Consider the following 12,852-nt stretch of genomic DNA (forward strand, 5'->3'; position numbering starts at 1 on the left):
TTTATTCATTACTTAGACTATCTATGTCTTGTTTATTTATCAAGATAGGTATCCATAAAGTGTCAGTCTCTTCTTTTTCATCCAGTGGTTTCCTTGTGTCTATATGCTAATAACACTAGCAAACCCTTTAGTAATATCCCCAAAAGGCTCTTGTATCAATGCTCATGAGAGCTTTTGTCCTTCTGGCTTCTTAAATTTAATTTTGGGGGTATGAAATATAGGAAGTCTAAAATCGATGAACTTCTTCAGCTCTTTCAATCCCATTAGGACCTTTACTCATTCCATTTTGATATGCATGACATGAGTGTTAGGATAAACCACGGACAGAAATAAAAACTACATGCAAATATAACCAATAACAGAAAATAATAGAACACACAGAAATGAACACAAGGCACCAAGATTTAACGTGGTTCACCCAATCCCTGGGCTACGTCCACCAAACAGCAAATCCGATCTTATTACAATCTCGTGATTACAACCTGATTACAATCCGTAATCCCTTACAACTCAATACCGCCGCAAGAACCAATTTCGTATCACCACACATCAAAAAATACCCAACCCTAAGCCCTTTTATACAAGTATTAAACCGCTTTAGGGTTATAACATGTCGGCCATATGTCGGCCATAATATGTCGGCTACCATGTCGATGTCGGCTACTTTCCTGATCAGTCACCACAATCTAACAATCTCCCACTTGGGGACTGATCAGGCTCCACACTAAACAACAATCTCCCACTTGGAGACTGATCCTATAGCAATACAACTACCGCATGGGGCTCCCACTGGATCAAACCACCCTGGACTCTGCTGTTCTTTTATTCACATTTAGTCTAAAAGACCAACTGAAGCTAAAGAGGAGTTCAGCTTCTCCCTTGTGACAACCTTTGTCAACATATCTGCTGGATTTTCATTGGTATGTATCTTCTCCAGCTTTAACTGTCCATCCTCCAAAACTGACCGAATGAAATGGTACCGCAACTGTATGTGTTTGGTCTTAGAATGCAGAGCTGAATTCTTAGCAAGATGAATGGCACTCTGACTATCTGTGAACAAATAATTATCCTTCTGAGGATGTCCCAATTCTTCCAAGAAGAACTGAAGCCATATCATCTCTTTGGCGGCCTCTGTAGCAGCAACATACTCTGCCTCTGTAGTGGAGAGAGCATTAATCTTCTGTAGCCTAGAAACCCAGCTCACGGCTGCCCCACCAACAGTAAAGACATAACCTGTAGTACTCCGCCTGGTATCAATATCCCCAGCCAAATCTGAGTCAACATAGCCCTGTAAATCAGTAGTAGAGCCCCCAAAGTGTAAACACTTATTGGATGTTCCTCTCAAATATCTAAGAATCCACTTGACAGCATTCCAATGCTCAAAACCTGGATGACTCATATACCTGCTAACGACGCCCACTGCATGTGCAATATCTGGCCTAGTGCATACCATAGCATACATCAAACTTCCTACAGCTGAAGCATAGGGTACCTTGGACATCTTATCCTCCTCTTCCTGTGTCTTGGGACACATCTCCGTAGTCAATTTCAAATGACCAGGTAAAGGTGTGCTGACAGCTTTAGCATTCTCCATAGAGAAACGTTGCAACACCTTCTCAACATAATCAGCTTGAGAGAGCATCAATGTTCTGTTCTTCCTATCTCTGCAAAGCTTCATACCAAGGATTTGTTTTGCTGCCCCCAAATCCTTCATAGCAAATGCATGTGCTAATTGGCGTTTCAGCCCCTTAATATGATCCATGTTAGACCCAGCTATAAGCATATCATCAACATATAAACATAAAATAATATAGCTATCATCATCCAACCTCTTAAAATAAACACAGTAATCTGAATGACACCTGTTATATCCATGCTCATGCATAAAACTGTCAAATTTCAGATACCATTGCCGAGGTGCTTGTTTCAGGCCATATAAACTTTTCTTCAATTTGCACACTAAGTTCTCCTTACCTTTGACCTCAAAACCCTGTGGCTGAGCCATATATATTTCTTCATCCAAATCACCATGAAGAAAGGCTGTTTTAACATCCATCTGCTCTAAATGCAAATCTTCAGTAGCCACAAGACTTAAAACAGTACGAATAGAAGTCATTTTAACAACAGGAGAAAATATTTCATCAAAATCAATTCCTTTTTTCTGTGCAAATCCTTTTACAACTAACCTGGCCTTAAATCTTTTCTTACCTCCTTCCTCTTCTTTCAACCTGTAAACCCATTTATTCTGTAAAGCCTTTTTACCTGCAGGCAACTTGCACAAATCCCATGTCTTATTTTTCAGCAAAGAGTCCATTTCATCTTTCATTGCAGACTCCCACTGAATCTTAGTATCCACCTGCACAGCTTCATCATAACTTTCAGGTTCACCAGCATCAGTAAGTAAAATAGAATACAAAGAGGGAGAAAACCTTTGTGGAGGTCTAATTGGCCTTGTTGACCGTCTAACATTCACTGGTGTATGTGGTATTTGTTGTTGCGGTTGTTGCACATCATGAGGAATGGCTGGAACATCAGCTTTTGGAGTATCATCCAGCACTACATAATCATCTTCTTTCTTCTCATGTTGCTGCAACAAATCTTTGTACAACACTTTTTCATTGAATATGACATCCCGGCTTCTTATAATTTTATGATTTTCAAAATCCCAAAGCCTATAACCAAATTCATTAATGCCATATCCAACAAAGACACATTTCTTTGATTTAGCTTCTAGCTTGGTTCTATTTTCAGAGTTTATATGAGCAAAAGCTTCACAACCGAAGGTCTTGAGAAAAGAATAACTCACCTTCTTACCAGTCCATGCTTCCTCTGGAATACCACAGCCCAAAGGAGTAGAGGGACCTCTATTAATCAAATATACTGCAGTATTGATAGCCTCCGCCCACATGTGTAAGGGCAACCCAGCATGCAACCTCATGCTCCTTGCACGCTCCATTATAGTCCTGTTCATGCGTTCAGCCACTCCATTTTCCTGTGGAGTCCTTGGAACAGTTTTTTGTCTACGAATACCATTAGTGGAGCAATAATCTTCAAATTCATGACTGCAATACTCACCACCATTATCAGATCTGAGACATTTTAGTTTCTTACCAGTCTCATTTTCAACCAAGCATTTCCATTTCTTAAAAGTTTGAAATACATCAGATTTCTGTCTAAGGAAATAAACCCATACTTTTCTAGTTGCATCATCAATAAATGTAACATAATAATGAGAGCCACCAAGGGAAGATACCTGAGCCGGTCCCCATACATCTGTATGCACAAGCTCTAATTTCTCCTTTTTGTTTTCCTTCCCTGTCTTTACAAAACTCACTCTCTTTTGTTTTCCATACACACAACTTTCACAGAAATCCATATTCACACATTTTAGACCTGGTAAAACTTTCCTTGAATGAAGTACTTTCATACCTTTCTCACTCATGTGCCCAAGTCTATTGTGCCACAGCGTTGTATCAGAATCCACAGCAGCTATTTGTTCTCCCTGCTCATCTGCAGTAATTGTTCCTGAATATTCATTTTTCTCTGAAACAATCAAAGTAGAAGGAACAATATGACCTGTACAAAGATATAAGGTGCCTACTTTCACACCTCTTGCTACTACAAGGGAACCTTTTGAAACCTTCCAATTTTTATCATTAAAAGTAACTACACAACCCTCATCACCGAGTTGCCCTGCTGAAATTAAATTTCTACTTAGTTTTGGAACATGTCTTACCTCATGTAGTAGCCAATGATTCCCATTCTGCAACTTAATCTTAATTTTTCCCTTTCCAACAATCTGACAGGGTTCATTATCCCCCAAATAAACAAGCCCAAAATCCCCTTGGACATAATCAATGAAATAACCTCTATGAGGTGTAGCATGAAAAGAAGCACCAGAATCTAAAACCCATGAATCATCAACACTCTCTAAAGACAGAAGCAAAGCATCCTCTTCGGATTTATTACTTACCACATTTGCCTCTTTGTCTCCATTTGATTTATCTCCTTCATTTTTCTTTCGAGTCCAGCAATCTTTCTTTTTGTGCCCTGGTTTCCCACAGTACCAGCAATCATTTGGTCCTCTCGATTGAGACCTCCTCCCCTTTGACTTTCCTCTTGATTTCCCACGATTTCCAGAGTTACTTCCTCTTTCAGTCGTTCTGCCCCTGCTTTGTGCATTTAAAGCACTTCCTGATGTAGATCCACCTGAGGATTTTCTACGAGTTTCCTCACTTAAAATAACACCGATCACATCATCATATTTTAGGGTACTAGATCCAGGAATAGAATTACTCACCGCCATTACCAAGCCATTCCAGCTTTCAAGCAAAGAACACAAAATCAAGAGAGCCCTAATTTCTTCATCAAAATTGATACCCACAGAAGATAATTGATTAGTAATAGTATTAAAGTCATTTAAATGATCTGCAACAGATCCACCTTCTGCCATTTTCATATTAAATAAACGCTTCATGAGAAATACCTTATTTGAAGCGGAGGGCTTTTCATACAGTGTCGCTAGGGTTTTCATCAAATCTTCTGTTGTCTTTGCTTTTGTAATATTAAATGCCACCGATGGTGCCAAGCATAACCGAATGCTTCCAAGTGCCTTTCTGTCCAAAAGATCCCATTCAGCCTCTGACATAGTTCCCTGATTCTTGGCTTTTCCTTCCAATGGCTTCCACAAATCCTTCTGATATAAATAGTCTTCCATTTGCATCTTCCATAACTGGAAGTTCTGCCCATTAAACCTATCAACCCTCAGCTTACCATCATCTGCCATTGCTCCCACTCAACTGTGAGACTCTCACTTAACCGTGAGACTTTCCTGCAGAGGATAACTGAGAAACAACCTGGCTCTGATCTGATAATGGTGGTGAGTATTGCAGTCATGAATTTGAAGATTATTGCTCCACTAATGGTATTCGTAGACAAAAAAATGTTCCAAGGACTCCACAGGAAAATGGAGTGGCTGAACGCATGAACAGGACTATAATGGAGCGTGCAAGGAGCATGAGGTTGCATGCTGGGTTGCCCTTACTATTAGTGAACATGGAACACCACATAATTAACCACCTGTGGGCAGGGGAGCGCGTCGCATCACCCAACAATCTCCCCCTCGACGCGCATACCAGGTGCTTACGCGGGTCGGGAAGGCACCGGGGAGATTTGAACCCATGACCAAGCCAAAACCAGGCTCTGATACCACTTGTTAGGATAAACCACGGACAGAAATAAAAACTACATGCAAATATAACCAATAACAGAAAATAATAGAACACACAGAAATGAACACAAGGCACCAAGATTTAACGTGGTTCACCCAATCCCTGGGCTACGTCCACCAAACAGCAAATCCGATCTTATTACAATCCCGTGATTACAACCTGATTACAATCCGTAATCCCTTACAGCTCAATACCGCCGCAAGAACCAATTTCGTATCACCACACATCAAAAAATACCCAACCCTAAGCCCTTTTATACAAGTATTAAACCGCTTTAGGGTTATAACATGTCGGCCATATGTCGGCCATAATATGTCGGCTACCATGTCGATGTCGGCTACTTTCCTGATCAGTCACCACAATCTAACAATGAGTTGATATGTTAGAACTGTTAATCCTATAAAAGACAATATTATTTTATTTTTGTAAAAGAGTAACTAGAAACTACAGATTTAGTTTACCTCATGCATCGTAAATAATGTTTGATCAAACTCCAAAATCTCTAGCAAGAGCTCATTCAATGGTTGTTGGATTTTAAATAGGACAAGTCTCTAATCTAACATGTCATTAGGGTTGTTTGCAAGAAGTCACTCAACCTAAACCTAACCCCAATGTAGCACCTAGGTTAACCCCACATGGAAAAGTGTGAGGAGAAGTCTCCATCAAGTTGAATTTCGAATTCCAACTTTGTAGAGACTTTAGAGGACCTAAAAGTGGTCCTAGAGTGCTATTTTAGTGGGAAAATGATACCCATATGATAGTAGTGTGGGTTAGGAGTCTAAAATTCACCATTAGTTGGTCCAGATGACTTTGAAAACCCTCTAAACAAGCCACTTTCTAAGAATTTCGAAAATGGAGTGGTCACATGACTTTTTCCACACCTTCTTACTTGGTTGAGGCTACATATTTGGAAGGGGACAACAATGTAAGAAAAGGGAGGCTTGTGTCATAGCCATTTTTATATAGAGAGGGTTTTGGGATCCTTTTTAAAGGACTTGGGATCAAATTAGTGGGTTTTCTACCCACTCTCTAACTTTAGAGACACTTGGGGTTTTGGAGACTTGGAGGCTAAGGAAAATGGAGCTCTACTCAACTTCCATTGCCATTTTGCATAGGATCAAGGTTGGTGGTTCTTGCCCATAGTATTTTGTTCTTCATTTTGAAGATGAATATTTGGGTTGCATTCATGAGCATGTAGAAATGAGAATGCTTATTGCAAGTAGATTGTATTGTGTTGTGATGAGTATGAAGATTGGTTGCATTGTTTTCCTTTTCTTCTTATTTTCTCCTTTTTGCTATGAGTGTTGTTTATGGGTGTGAGGACTTCACTCACCCTTTGGGAAGGTAAGAGAAGTCATGGAGGAAGGGATTAGTTGGGCTTAACAATGTAGTTGAGAGCCTCTTCTCATGGAGAAGAGAGGAATTTCATGGAGTATGGGCTCCATTTAATCCATAACATTGATATTATGTTTTTGGGGGTGATAAGGGGAGTTTTGTGGAGAGAAGAATGTACTATGAAAGCCTTGTAGAGGCATGTGGGGGTGATAAGGGAAGTTTTATGGAGAGAAGAATGTATTGTGAAAGCCTTGTAGAGGCATGGCAATCTTCATGTTATGTTATTTGTAAGCTATGTCATCTCTCCTCTTGAAGAGCCCACCTTCACCCCACCTTCACCCTATGTTTATGGTTCCAAAAATGAAGCCATGGTTGGGATTGTTGAATGCTGTGGTCGTAATTTTCATGCATTGCTAAGTTAGTATGTTTGTATCCCATTTGAGCCTTGTTCCCCTAGCTTGGGAGTAGTCTCTTTGGAGACCTGTGGTTGGGAGGTGAGCCTCCATGGTTCTTGTTTTACATGTATTTTGTAGGTTTTCTTTTGTGTACTCAAGGGATCAATGAGAAAAGCTTGGAGTTGCTCATTGTGTTGATGTGGCATGAAAAGGAAGCTTTTCATTTGTGTATTGCATTTGAGATGGATATTTTTTTCCTCATTTGTTGCATTTCATGATTGTAAGGTAGAAGTGAAAGATTTTGAGAAAAGTTCACATGTAATGTGTCATTGCAGCATTGAATAGCCTTTGAATGTCAATGAAATGAAATATTGAAATATCATGATAGGTGTGGTTGTGATGTTTCAAGAAATTACTTCAAGTAGATAACCAAATGTATTCAATGTTCACTTGAGATACATAAGTATATGTTTGGATAATGTTCTTTTTGACTAATGAAAGTTTATGGGAGAGTTGCACTCAAATATGCTTGTTCTTGTAGGGGATATTCATAATGTGATTGCTTCAATATGCAAATATGTTCCTAGTTGCAATGAACTTGTGATGAAATGAGGAAATGGATTTCATAGCTTGAATTGTTAATTGTCATAATATTGTATAGATCTCTTAACTTTACGTAGATAGCAATTTCAAAAAAATACCTCCCAAGCTAATCTTCGTTATCTCAAAAGACTCCCATGGCTAACTAAATAATACACATAACTACAACAACTTTAGTAGAATGTTAATTCTAACATTTAATATTTTACTAGAGGAAAACAAATTAGGTCTAAATCAATGTAAATATATACTTGAGCCAAAATAATAGGTTGGGAGAGTGCATAAGCTCTTTGGAAAATGTATGGGGAGTGAGAAATAATCCACTCCCCATTACAGAGTAATAAGATAGTAATCTAGCGTATTTCTCATGATTCCCCTATTAAATAATGTATATATCCTATAGATTTTCCCCTATAGTCTAAGGATATATTATATTAATAAAATCAAATTTTAAAAAGGGACAACTCTCTAACCATACGTATGCATGTCAAATATTAAAATATACTTAATAATATAAAACAAGCAAGTTATAAAAATATTTCAATGTACTAAAGCTATGTTAAACGGGTATGCAAAATTGTTGGAGGGAGGTGGAATTATATGATTCTCACCCCTCCCCTCATCTTTACTCCCTAGGCACCACCCAAGGAAAATGGGGTTGTCCCACTACTCCATCACTCGTGTGTTCTCCCTCCCCCCCCCCCTGCATGTGATTTGGTAGGACCTAGGTCAAGCATGTGACCCCACCTCTCCCTTGGGTGGTCATTGTTCAATGCATAGGATAGGCCACCACCTACCAAGCACAATAGACTTAGATGGGCACATGATTTTAAAGGTTTGAAGGGCTTTAAGAAAGTTAAAAAAACACATGAAATTAGCGCTCTAGTACATCACTTGGGGTAGGGGTACTAAGGATAGGAATTAGTTAGGTTGGAACGACACTGGCTAATCTCCAAACAAAATGCACCAATGACAAAAAAAAAGTCAAACATGATTATTTTTTAGATTCACAAAAACACAATGAAATTTTCTCAAAAAAATTTTTATTTTTTATCACAAAATATACAGATCACTAAGATCAAATGCTGAAAATTTCAAAAAAAATCATTGTGTTTTCATTTTTTAAAAATTTAGTCAATGGTGCAATTTGTAGGGAGGATAGCCGCATCCAGTTGGAACATGGAGCTAGGAAGAGGACTTGAAGTATGTAGGGGTCCATGTGGCCTAGTAGGGAGTTAGGAATTGAGACATAGGGAATTAAAAAAAATACAAATTAGGATGAGAAATATATAAGTTAGTTAGTTATTAATAATATAACTTTAGTTGGTAGTAATTAATAGATTAGTAGGTTAGTAGTGGTTAGTATTATTACTTACTAATTTATTTAGGTGACATGATTAAGGAATTAATAGTGAGTTGGTAGGTTGAACAAATAGATAGATTTTAGTAATAGGAAATTTGATAGTGAAAAGTAGTTAATAATTGGGTGTAGCTAGTTGGTTAGTGATATAGTATCATTTAATTATTAAGATGGTAAGTTTTATAGGTTAGATAATATGTGAACTATTGTTATGTTGTTAGTTATGAGTAAAAGAGTGAGGTAGTAGGTTAGTTAGTTAGAATTTATTAAATGGTGAGTAGGATTTATCCATTTGTTAATTAGTTGGTTTAGTATTTCAAGTAGTGATGATTAGCTAGTAGTGGTAGATAGTTAGTCAGGGTATGTTATTATAAGAAAATAATTAATTAATTAAACACACACACACACACACACACACACACACACACACACACACACACACACACACACACACACAGATCATCTAACTAGTAGGTAAGATATCTAATGATTGAATAATAGTAATAGGGTAATATTGGAAGTTAGTAAGCAAATAGATAAATTAAGTAGTTAATAGTGGTTAATAAATAGTTGATGTAAAGGTTGTTAGAACTTAATTAAATGATAATATGTAAATGTATAAGAAGCAACAAATTGTTAGTATGAAATCAAGTGTTGAAAATGAATACCATGTAATTAGTTATTAGAATAATGATCATGTCGTTACTTAATTACCATATAGCATAATTGAATAGTTGTGATGAACATATATGAAATTCAAATTACCACATACATTAATACAACATGAAAGGATTAAATGACACCAAATGTTTGATATACATATGTGTACATGTATGTAAGTATATACATATGAGTATGCTATCTTATGCAAAGAGATGAATCATACATGGATTAGTAGGAAACCAAGGAAGTAGTTTTTGTTGAAGTTGATGGAATATCAACCCCACAACTCCCAAGAATCACTTGCATGCAAACACTTACCATAGAAAGACAAAAGCAAAAGCTATGGAGGTTGGAATTCCCATATCCATAGTTGAGACATTCTTGATGACCAAAAAGAGAAATTGCTATAATCAAAAGTGAATGAATGTTTTACAAAAAGATCAATCCCTATAAAGGAGATCAAAACCCTAAAAGCTAAAACCTAAGTTGCATGATAATAATTAATAAAATAATTAATTATTATATGCCCAAAGTTTAGCTTAATTAAATTAGAGATAATAAGTGACTTAATAATTAAATCAATATGATTTAATTAATAAAAAAATACTTTAGAGATATAAATAATGCTAAAAATAACTAGTGAAGGATTGAAGAAGCCTCCCAACTAGGGAATGTCCTAGAAGATAGGAACAAAAGATTATCATGAAGAACATTAGTGAAGCATGAAGCTACAAACATTGCCAAACTATTGATCTTAAGAACCTCCACTGTATAGAATATGACTAGGTAGAGAAGACTAAGTTTGAAGAGCTAATCAATTGAAGATGGAAGGTATCTTCATGGCTTCAAAAAATAGGAATGAAAGAATGTCTATATGGTAAATGATCCATCTTACTGAAATGCACAGGTATCCAACCACTACAATCGCCTAATATATAGGATCAAATACTGAATACATATCTCACTCCATCAAATCAAGAAAGTAGTAGAACCAACATAACCCCTATATAATGTTGAGAGGTAAGACATTAACACTAAAACTAAGTGCAATATCTCATGTAGAAAGAAGAATCAGGAACATTGAGAGTGCAAAAGAAGTACAAACACCTATAATAGTACATGCCATTTACACATCATGAGGCTAATATTGTGGAAGGAACACTCACTTGACAAAGAAAGATGACAAATATGGCCAACATGAAACCCCCCAGGGCACTTTATAATGTAGTACAAGTACAACAAAACACAAAGACGTGCAAGATCCTGAAATGCAATAGAGTGACACTTTATCTCAGTGCATTTGCAAAAATTCTACAAAAGGATGTCAACAAGAATTAAAAAAGGCATAAGGTTGATACAAGAGGTAGTACAACCTATGAAAAATCATCTAAAGCAAAAAAAATGATCTTTGGACCTAAAACAACCAAGATATCCACTAGAATGCAAAAAAAACAAAAAAATTGAACAGGATGTGCTTGGAGTAGAATCTGGAAAATATAATGTCTCAAGATATGTCTCTTAGAGTGCAAAATAGAACCTTTGACTTTGACTACATAAACTGACAACCAAATAGCATCAAAAGTCTAAATAAACTGACCATCATGATAGGCTCAAAATCAGCTTTCTAATGATATCTCGTTTGCGAAAAACAGAGTCTAGATGAGCAAGTTACGACCAAACAACCACAAGTAGGTAAAAAATAGTCAAAAGGGCAAGCAAAGGTGAATTACCTCAATTTTTGTGCCAACATATCTTGGCTTCGACACAAAATGCCTTGGTTTTTGTGCCAAACCTCATTAGTTTCCATACCAAAGTGCCTAATTTGAGCACCAAAAATCTTAATTTCTGTGCAAAATCTTGATTTTTGAGGAAAAAAAATTCAATTTTCGTGTTGAAAAACCTAAATAATCACAAAATTTCCACGTCGAGAAATGTTTCCAATATGGGAGCAATATTTTTTGCCTCAGATTCCAACTGTGTCCAAATTGAACAATTTTAATATGAAAATAGGGGTTTTTGAGCACTTTGAGCTCAATAGTGAGATCTGTTTGGGCTCAAAGTGCATCCAAAAAAGGTGACCCCCCAAATCCAATACAAAAAAACTTTGAAAAGTGAAACCCTCTAAAAGAAAAAAATACAGATATGAAAGTCAAGCCAACCCTCTCATAAATAAAATAGGGGCATGAAGATTTGGAGCTCTGATAACATGTTGAAGTTGATGAAAGATCAACCCCACAACTCTCGAGAATCATCTGAATGCAAACACCTATCAGAGAAAGAGAGAAGCAAAAAAATATGGAGGTTGGAATTCACAGATCTATAGTTGAGACATTCTTGATGACCAAAAAGAGAAATTGCTATAATCAAAAGTGAATGAATGTTTTACAAAGAGATCAATTCTTATAAAGGATATCAAAACCCTAAAAGGTAAAACCTAGGTTGCATGATAATAAACAATAAAAGTAATTATTATATGCCTAAATTTTAGCTTAAATAAACTAGAGATAATAAGTGACTTAATAATTAAATCAATATGAAAATACTTTATTACTCTAATAGTTTAAACAAATAACCAATAAGGTAGATGTAGCAATAAAGTAGATGTCAATAGTACACAATTAAGGGTCAATAGTCATATACTAACCTAGGGTTTTATGTTATTTTATCGCGATGAATTATTTAATCTTTCCACCAATGTCGTAATATTGAATTTGCATTCAAACGCTGTACATGCCAATAACGTATAAATTGCCTATCTAGAAAAGCAAAAATTCATTAAAATATTTATTTTAAAATTAGGGAATTTGAAATGGGAAGATAATGAATCGAGGTTACTTTAATAATGTTCAAAACATAAATATGTATTAGAGCGAACATGTGTAACTATCATCGATACATCTCCATTACTAAGTTTGTGAACTTATAATTAATAAGACTTGGTACTTCACATCTATGAGCGCAACGTTACTTCCAAGTTAGGTTACATAATTAAAAGTGATATTGCATATCAAAGCATGTACTACAAGGCCTCAAGACAACCTATTTTCCTGGAAGCTATTATTATCTAGCTATGTGTCATAATATAAACCCTAATAAATGATAGTATCATAAATTATCCAAATATTTGTCCCCATCAATTTATTGATGTTGTGAAACTTGAGTATCAAATGAATCGAGTCATCTGATCACGACACCAACTAGAATAGAATATTCTATCAATTAACTAAAGGATCACTTTCAATTTAGTGATTGAAGTATGTATCACCTT

The sequence above is a fragment of the Cupressus sempervirens genome, chromosome 5 (genome assembly GCF_028749045.1).
Source record: "Cupressus sempervirens isolate cs-2001-9-10 chromosome 5, ASM2874904v1, whole genome shotgun sequence".
Taxonomy (NCBI): domain Eukaryota; kingdom Viridiplantae; phylum Streptophyta; class Pinopsida; order Cupressales; family Cupressaceae; genus Cupressus; species Cupressus sempervirens.